This window comes from Populus trichocarpa, chromosome 3 (assembly GCF_000002775.5).
Source record: "Populus trichocarpa isolate Nisqually-1 chromosome 3, P.trichocarpa_v4.1, whole genome shotgun sequence".
Classification (NCBI taxonomy): Eukaryota; Viridiplantae; Streptophyta; class Magnoliopsida; order Malpighiales; family Salicaceae; genus Populus; species Populus trichocarpa.
The window spans coordinates 4015936-4023714 of NC_037287.2; the positions used below are offsets into that span (position 1 = coordinate 4015936).

The 7779-nt window shown below is 33.1% G+C and overlaps 1 pseudogene; it reads left to right on the forward strand.

The window, feature by feature from the left end:
• The first annotated feature begins 2087 nt into the window (after positions 1-2087).
• LOC18096735 (ABC transporter C family member 8-like) lies at positions 2088-6957 on the forward strand (annotated as a pseudogene).
• The last annotated feature ends 822 nt before the right edge of the window (positions 6958-7779 follow it).

A 7779-nucleotide genomic window follows, 5' to 3' on the forward strand; every position in this document is an offset into this window, starting at 1 on the left:
TTAGTCTTTTGTATAATAACTTTTTGAAAAAAAAAACGTATGAAGAAAGAGAAAGAAAATATTACAAAGGAATGATGATAAAAACAAAAAGAAAGGTGAATGGATAAGTGTAAAGTGATAAATATTCTAAGTGTCGAGAATAAAAAATAATTTTTTTTTCAAAAAAATGTAAACAAAAAAAACTACAAAAATATTACAAAAAAATAAAGATAAAAAAACAAAATGGTGATAAATAGACCAAGTATGAAATGATAAAATTATCAAGTGTAAAGAGAAAAAAATACAAGAAAAACTTTTTATCTAAGGAAAAAACCCAAAAATTACAAATTTATCACTGCTATAGTAAAAAATAAAAGAAAATTTTAATTGTGTCATTTTTACAGTAAAAAATCATTTTCTTTTAATATATATATATATATATATAAAATAAAAAAAATGAACGAATTGGGTTATACATTTAGCATAAAATATGAAAGAAAGTAAGATAGCTAAAAAAGGAAGGGGGGGGCTTCTGCATTCAAGAGCCCTGAATGCAAATCAAATTAAAAAATTTATGACATCAAAATTGTTAAAAAAAACTAGTAGTATTTAATTAATTATTTTTTAAAATCTATTTTAAAGAGAAAGATATAAATAAAAAGGAGAGATAAAATAAAATTCATAACTCACCAAAAATAATAAGAATATTTATATCTAAAATTTCTCTTTTCTTCTTCTATTTGTTATTTTTTTTTAAATAAATTTTAAAAAATAATTTAATTATAAAATAAAATATTTTTTCCAATCAATTTCTGTGGGCCGTAACTCTCGTATCAGGGCTTTGATCCATCTTTGAAAAGAATTGCTAGATTCTTCTCATAATCTTCTTTCCAATAATACGCATAAAACTTTTCTCTTTTACATAGAAAAATAGTAAAATCAAATAAACAAGTTACACGTGCTAGCTAGCTAGCATGAACACACATAAAAAAAAAAAATATATATATATATATATAGGAATGCACTTTATTTATTTTATTTTATTTTGCTCTTTTTTAATTGGAAGGCGGTACAAAAACATAGTTTTAAAATCTGGTCCGGTTCGACAGGTCGACTCGGGATCCAGTCAATCTGGGTCTGGAACCGGGCCGGGTTAAAGAAAAAATAGGGTAAGGAAAAACTCGAGGTGACCCAGCGACCCGGTTGACTGTCAAAAACCCAGTTGTAACCCGTTGAATTTTTTTTTTTTACTAAAACGATATTGTTTTGATTTAAAATTTTTTTTGAACCGGATAACCCGGTGACCCGGTCAAAACCTGGAATCCGGGTCTTGGACCGGGTCAAGTTTAAAAACTATGGTACAAAGTATTATGATTCTTTTTAGACCTAGGTAAGGTTTTATATATATATATATATATATATATATGAAAAATCTCACGGCAAAGAAAATCTTAGTAATGCCTTTAATGAATCCTTGTGAGTCTAGAAAGTCCAAGACATGCCTACAAACTATTATTTTCAATTTTGCTTCTACACAGGAAGGCTTTTGGCGAGCCTATAAGCATCTATCATTTTCTTCTTCTTCTTCTCTTAACATTAGAGGGCTTATGGCAAGCCTATCACGTGCTTTTTATTTTATTCATTGCATAATGAGAAACTCATGTCATTTCTACTACAATCACTTTTGCGTGGAAAGTATCAATTTGATTATTTTTACCATGATTCTCTTTGCATAATAAATCCATAATTGACAAAAAAGAAAAAAAAAACACTCACAAAAACATAGAAAAGAGCTTTTTTTTATTATTATAATGATGAAAAATAATAAATATTGATCCTAAACCTTTTCAGTATATGAATAAATTTTAGATAAAGTCCTGTATATAAAAATCTTTGCGGAAATTTTTATTAATTTGAGCGGAATTACACACTCAACAAATTAACATTAGTGTTATGAAAAAGAATCTAGAAAAAAGGATATGGACAATTTTTAAGAAAGATGGTTACTAAGTGGATGACTCTTAATATGTGGATGAATATATTCATATTAAGATAAATTAAAGATCATTGATAATTTTTTAGGAATATATTCATAATGGTTGCTGCAACTATCTAGTATGGGAAGAAGGCGGCACTCCGCCGGTGTGATCATGAACTACATAGCAGTTGAGGCTTATCGAATGGGGGATTGATTGTGGTGGTTTCACACGGCATGGAGTCTTGTTTTGCAGCTCTTTCATGCCATTGGAATTCTTTTCAAGGTTGTTGGTCTTGGAGCACTGCCTGGTCTAATTCCAATTGCAGTGATCAGCCTTCTTAATCTTCCCTATGCTAAAATGTACAATAAGTATCAGTCCCGGTTCATGGTAGCGCGAGATGAGCGATTAAGGGCAACCATGGAGATCTTAAACAACATGAAAATCATCAAGTTGCAATCATGGGAGGATAAATTCAAAGAAGTCATCGATTCGCCGAGAGGTGCAGAATATGAATGCTTAGCAAAATCACAAATTAGAAAGTCCTCCACCACAGTTTTGTATTGGATGTCACCAGACACCAACCATTTCCTCTGCAGTGGTCTTCATTGGATGTGTGGTTACAAGAAGTGCCCCACTCAATGCTGCCACAATTTTCACAGTCTTGGCAACATTGCGGAGCATGTCAGAGCCAATGAGATGGATCCCAGAGGCCCTCTCTGTGCTTATTCAAGTGAATGTGTCGTTGGTCCGTCTCAATTCTTTCCTCCTCGATGATCAGCTCAACAAAGTGGAAATGTAAATTTCAGCAAACAATTCAGACCATACGTTGGAAGACAATGGCATCGAAATACAAGACGGTAATTATAGCTGGGAACCAGAATTAGGTGTTCCAACATTAAAAGGCATCAACATGGAAGCCGAAATGGGGCAGAAAGTTGCAATTTGCGGTCGAGTTGGTTCTGGGAAATAATCACACTCCTACATGCTGTTCTTGGAGAGATCCCGAAGATTTCAGGATCAGCGAGTAACAAAGAAGTCTCTATAAACATAATAGTGTACGGAATGCCATATAATATCTGTCCTTTTGTTTTTTCCTTGATGCAGGTAAATGTAAATGGAACCATTGCCTATATATCACAAGCTTCTTGGATTCAGAGTGGAACAGTTCGTGATAACATACTATGCGGAAAGCCTATGGATCATAAGAGATTGTGCATTAGAAAAGGACCTTAGTAGTTTCAACCATGGTGATCTTACAGAGATTGGACAAAGAGGGATTAATTTAAGTGGTGGACAGAAACAGAGAATTCAACTTGCTGGAGCAATCTACAATGAAGCTCATATTTACCTTCTTGATGACCCTTTTAGTGCAGTGGGTGCACATACAGCTGAAGTCCTTTTCAATGTAAGAAACTCTATTGTTCTTATTATTTACAAAATAAGAAGTTTTTTTTGTTATTTTTGTTATAGTCATTAGTTTCTGAGTCACATTCAGATGCTTACTTGAACAATGTTAATTACAGGAGTGTGTCATGGATGCTCTCAAAGATAAAACTGCCATTTTAGTGACTCATCAAGTTGAATTCCTGACGGTATCTGATAAAATTATGGTATAAATTAGCAAGAATTAAGGTATGTTTGTTTTGCAAAAATTATTTTTAATGAGAAAAACATTTAAAAAAAAAACGGAGTTATTTTTCATTGTTTAGATGTATTAACGAAAACATTTTTTTTTATAAATAAATTATTTTTCATACATGGTATTTAAATGATGGTTATAAAATAAAAAAGAATTGTAATATTTATGATAAAGGTATGGTGGTGATTATGATGGAAACATTAATAATAATAATTATGGTTGGAGTATTTGTGATATTAATAATATTGATGGTAAAAATACTGGTTATAGAATGATAATTGTTGTTATAGTGATGATGGTGGTGATAATAGTTATGAAATAATAAAATGATGGTGATGACGGCAACATTGATCATGATAATGATATTAATTAAAGGGTTATAGTGGGATTATGATAGTAGTTATATCGATAATAAGATAATGGTTGTGGTGGTGTTAACGGTAAAAAATTATGATAAATAATTATAAAATAACGATTATATTAATAATAATACCGAAATAATGGTTTCACATTAAAAAAAATTAAAATATTTTCCACAAGACACATGGAATCTTAGTGTCAACAAGTGTTAGTTTCAAGCATTTTGATGTCTTTTAAAGCCATTTTGACAATTTCACTTCAGGTTATGGAAGGTGGACAGATAATTCAATCAGGAACCTATGAGGAACTGCTAGTTGGCTGCCTTCAAACAACTTGTAAACGCTCATAAAAAATACAGTGACAGATCAATGTGTCTCTTCAGACTACGGAAATATAAAGAAAATTGAAACTATAAATTCTGATATATGCCAGACTGAGGAATCCAGTGAGTGGTTCCTCCCTGAAGAAAAGCTTCGACTTCCTAAAATTAGCAATGGCATCTTAGTTGGAGTCTATACAGGAATTTCAAAATCTAGTACAGTACCATTTGTATATCTAAGGTCTTTGTTTGCATCGCTTTTAGGATTAAAAGCTTCAAAAGCCTTCTTCTCAGGTATCAGTAATTCTTTATTCAAAGCTCCCATGCTCTTCTTCGACTCCACACCAGGTGGGAGGATATATACTCGGGTAAGTAGACCCTTGCATCTATCACTCTATAAATGACCTGCTAAAATGCTGCTGGTTTCAGTTTGGAAAGCTAGTAAACTGTCCTTAGTAGCCTGCTTTTTCCATGATATATCACAGGTTTCCTCAGACATGAGCACATTGGACTTTGATCTTCCTCTGGGCATTGCATTTCCCGCAGCTTCCACAATTGGTCTAGTTACAATAATAGTGGTGATGGCCTCTGTCACATGGCCAGTCGTCGTTGTTGCCATCCCTGCAATTACAGCTGCAATATATGCTCAGGTGAATGAACCCCTTTTCGAGTTGCTAATTTACTTGTGTTATTCCTTCTATACATGTATCAAATAACCTGGCGACTTTCCTATATGGTTTTTTCATACTTTAGGGTTATTATCTATCTACTGTAAGGGAATTAAAGCACCTATTCTGAACTTGGCATCAGAAACATCACTAGGGTTGGTCACTATTAGAGCTTTTAACATTATGGATATGTTCTTCAAAAAGTATCTTATGCTAATTGACACAGATGCAAGGCTTTTCTTTCATTCTAATGCTGCTATGGAGTGGCTAAAATTACGTGTAGAGACACTTCAGAACCTGATTCTGCTCTCGGCTGTCCTTCTTCTTGTTCTACTACCAGGCAAACGCTTACCAAGTAGCTGAAATACATAAATTTATTGCTGATTTTACTCTTTAAAGTGTAAAGGGAAAAACTCTCTCTACTTCAGTACTCATCACGAAAATTTATCACTGTTGGAAAGGTTCGTGGGATTATCTCTTTCGTATGCGCTTACTTTGAAATTTGAATACCATCCAAGTGATTATGACCCGGTACCACAGCAATCCGTCAAACTACGTTGTATCTGTTGAAAGGATCAAGCAATTCATGCATATAACACCAGAATCTCCAGCAACTGTAGAGGACATGAGACCTCCTTCCTCATGGCCACCTCATGGAAGAATAGAGTTGCGGCACCTGAAGGTATGAGCGAAACAAGAAGCAATAAATTTGGCCTTTCACCTTGAATTCATAATTTTTGTTTTAATAGTTTTGTTCTTGGTGATAAGAAGATAAGATATTGTCCGATTGCTCCAATGGTTCTTAAAGGAATCACTTGTGGAAGGTACTGTTGATAATAGATATATAAATAACTGAATATAGATGATAACCAGAAAAACAAAGAATAAAGAATAAAGAATAAAGAACAAAATGTTTTTCATAGGTTATTGTCATCCCTTAGCTTTTATTTATAGATAAAATCAATCACAATAAAATTAAGAAATATAAATAACATAAACTCTATTTAAAAAGCTATGTAACTTATCCTAAATAAGTTTTAAATCTTAAGAAGTAAAAACTGACTAAACAATATTACTGATAGATGGACATTAATGAAAAATAACATATGACTGACACATTAATTTCAGCTTTGGTGTCATAACTTCAACAGACACCGGAGTACGAGTTGTTGGAAGATCCAGAAGTGGGAAGACTACATTATTAAGTGCTTTGTTCAGGTTGGTAGAGCCCGAAAATGGGAAAATTCTCATAGATGGACTTGACGTAAGCACTACTGAACTGAAGGACTTGAGAACCAAGCTGAGTATTATTCCTCAAGAACCAGCTCTTTTCAAAGGAAGTGTTAGGTCTAACTTGGACCCTCTAGGCATTTACTCTGATAGTGAAAAATGGGAGGTAAGCCAAAAACATTTTTCCACTTTCTTTAATGATTTTGATTAAAATAATAATAATAATTCCATCTGCATATTATCTGACAAAGACTTTATTCCCACCACATAATTATTGGTTCTACATTTAAAGGCCTTGGAGAAATGCCAGCTTAAAGCTACAATCTGCTACTCCAAAGCTTTTGGATTTATCAGGTAATGTAGGGAAAACATGAACTCAACTACTAGAGAGACAAGCTGCTGTTAATGGAGCTATTGAGGGAAGCTACTGAGTCATGTTTATGACTTGTTGGTTTCGGGTTGCTAGGTCAGTCGAGAGGAAGATGGTGATGTTTTCATTTCAGCCAAAAATAGAGAAGAAAAGATCAAGGGTTGTCACGGTTTTTTCCTTTATTCTTTCAATGGTGTTTATCATGGTGGAGATGGTTGTTGGTGAAGGAGATGCATGGTTGTTGGTGTAGGAGGCTGGTGTTGGTGAAGGCAAGAGTGGCAGGGAAATGGTTTGGCGATGAAGAGGAGATGTGGGGAGGTTGAGCTGAGAGGACGGCTAAAAATGGAATAAATGATGGTTTTTTGCTCCATTTTCACTCTAACAAAATTCACTTTTATTTATAAGGGATAAAAGAGAAATATCTAGTTTTTACTATGAATATATCTTGATCCTAGATTTAAAAAGAAAGTATCTCAACCATTGACCAAAAGTTATCATCACTATGAAATTTAGCTGCAAAGGTTGATTGAGTCAGCCTCTTTGAGGCGACGCCGTGGTAGCTACAAATGCGACCAGCCAACAATAATTACACTAGAGTGTAATATGGTGTTTGGTCATAAAAGTGGTGTCTTGTTTGTCCTGTTTAGTGGAGAGATAAGTCATTAAAAGTCCTTGACAAGTAGTCACTTGAGCAGCTTTTCGGATATAAAAAATTGAAGATGATGAACAGTGTTCAAACAACAAATGTCCAGCACCCTTTTTTTATTTTGTGTTAGTCAAAACGGCATCGTTTTGTACCAAAACAAACTATTTTGGTCAAAATGCACCATTGTATTTAAATAAAACGACGTTGTTTTAACACCTTTAAGGTTTTAATTAAAAGTTTGAATAAAATTCAATTTAATCCTTTGTCTTTTGATTTCTTTTAATTACATCCCTAATTGATTTCAACTTTTAATTTTATGCGATTTTACTCTTGCCAAACTTAAATATCAATCCTGAAGTTCAACGCCTTTTTATTTTGATCCTTGATTTTAGATTTATGCAAATTGATCTTTAATTGACTATTTAACTTTCAATTTGCTTCAAATTTGCCCTTGTTTTCAACCAAATTAAGTCCTCGATGTTTAGCGTCTTTTTCAAAAAGATCATTGGTTGTGAGTTTCTTCAATTTGACCCTTAATTAAACCTAAACGTGATTTTCTTGTAATTTTATTCACGATTTCAATCAATTG